A 2,269-nucleotide genomic window follows, 5' to 3' on the forward strand; every position below is an offset into this window, starting at 1 on the left:
GGTTGGAGGATTTCTCTTTAGGCTAAAGACCAGGAGCCATTTCTGCTGCTAGCGCTAGGCTAGCACGTTAGCTTTGGTTGTATTTACCCAGAATGCCCTGCGCTGTAGTCCACTTCCTGCTTTGGAGTGGTCTCCGGTCCGCTTGGTGTTCACAAACCAAACCAGAGTCCACTTCAACCAAACCCAGACCCAGGCTTGGAGGACCAGAGGTCAGAGGTCAATTAGCATTCACACCTCACCAACCAAACTGGACTTTGACTAGGCAAACAGACTGGAGTTGAGTTAAATTGGACTGAACTGGTGGGAATACAGCTTTACTGAGGAACTGGTTGGTGTTGATCTTTCCGGCTGTCTGAGTCCAGAACCGTCCAATGGGAGCGTCGGGTCAGATGCCTCCTGTAGTTCTGCAGAAGTGTTTCCTCTCTGAAGTGTGCGTCAGGTTCTCAGTGCCTGGGCGGTAGAGGAAGCAGTGGTTTGCTGCAGACGCATTAATCTATGAGGCGTTTGGAGCTTTAACTCCAGGCGGCGCTGGCAGGAAGGCGGCTCCAGCTCCTGTGGATTTGTGTTACTGGGTGATTTCATGGGCCTGCTGTGTGTGTAACGTGTGTGTTTATGTGCCTGCCTGCAGCGGGTCCTGCATGTGGTGGTCTCTGCATGCGGCGCAGGAGAAAGTCCCCCTGCTGAACAGATGGAGGTTAACTGGTAGCACTGGTGCAGAGCCAGCCTAACCTTCAGCACTGGCACCGCCGGCAGCGCTACGCTCCAATCTAACAGCAGCTCTCTGAGCCAAGAGGAAGAACCGCGCCAGTCTGAACCGGGCCCCTCCTCCACCGGGCCGCCACCAGCTGCCAACTGCACCCTAAGCTGCCAGTGGCTGGGGGGGGTCGGATCAGAGGGAGAGTTTGCAGATAATTCGGATTTGCAGAGTAATAAATGACAGAGAATTGGTGGGATAGAATGATGGAAACAGAAGAGTGGCACAAGAATAAATGACTGACACTAAAAATAGGCTGGATGAGCTGCAGACGATATGAAGTCAGGCAACGTTCCCTGAATATTATCCCATCATAAAAACTCTGCTGCTCATGTGGAGCAAAAATACAAATAATCTAACAGTTATCAGAGGGAGACAATGCTAACAAAAGCTAGCTGTGCTAACGCTAATGCACTAAACATAAACATTGTTCTGCTAAAGGTTAAGGGCTACACCAACATGGCATTTAGAGGAAGCTAACGCTAAAGTGCTAGATCAAAATGACATTTAGAGNTCCTGGTCCAGTGTTGGTTCTGTGCTGGTCCAGTGTTGGTTCTGTGTTGGTTCTGGGTTGGTTCCTTCCTGGTCCAGTGTTGGTCCAGTGTTGGTTCTGTGCTGGTCCAGTGTTGGTCCAGTGTTGGTTCCTTCCTGGTCCAGTGTTGGTTCTGTGCTGGTCCAGTGTTGGTTCCTTCCTGGTCCAGTGTTGGTTCTGTCCTGGTCCAGTGTTGGTTCTGTCCTGGTTCTGGGTTTCTAACTAAGTTGTTAGAAACTAAATATCTAGTCAGCTAGCTAGATATTTGATCTGAAGCTAAATACTTAGCATGCTAAATATGTTTCTCTTTTCTTGACCATTTCAGTTTAAAACAATACGAGTCGTTTTAATGGCGGGTCAGACGTTTACCGTTCGATCTACACTGACAAGCACTTAAATATTCAGTCATTCATATAGAAGTTCTCATGTCAACTTTTATTTTGACAGTCCACTTTCACTTATCAGAAAGTTAATTTGCATATTAGCTAAACATTTAGCTTTGCGTTAGCTAAATATTTGGTTTGGAACTGTGGCATTTATAAATGAATAAAATGGTGGAAATGTGGCTCTGCTGAATGAAACCCCTTTCTTTCCTCTTATGACAGAATAAATAACCAACTTATTGCTGTTTTCTGAAACGGTGCCCCATTTCACCAGGTTTGATTTTGATCTGATCGAGGTTTCTGGGGAAAATGCCAGCTTCAGATGGAAGCTGCACTCAGTCTGTCGTCTGAAACTGTATTTGGCATTTTGAATCCGACTCCTGAGGAACAGTTTGAATATTTCTGTCTGAATGAAGAATGACAATTTAGTTAGAAACTAAATAGCTAAATTTTTCATGTTAAGAAAAATATTAGACAAATTTTTTTCACAATTTTTTTTGTTTGTTTTGTTTTTTCATTTATTAATTTTTGACTCACTTTGACCAACCTGTTCCCCTCCTGGCCTGTGGGGGCGCTGCACCAAGAACCACTGAAGGAAAC

Source organism: Poecilia formosa, unplaced genomic scaffold (assembly GCF_000485575.1).
Source record: "Poecilia formosa unplaced genomic scaffold, Poecilia_formosa-5.1.2 Scaffold112, whole genome shotgun sequence".
NCBI lineage: Eukaryota > Metazoa > Chordata > Actinopteri > Cyprinodontiformes > Poeciliidae > Poecilia > Poecilia formosa.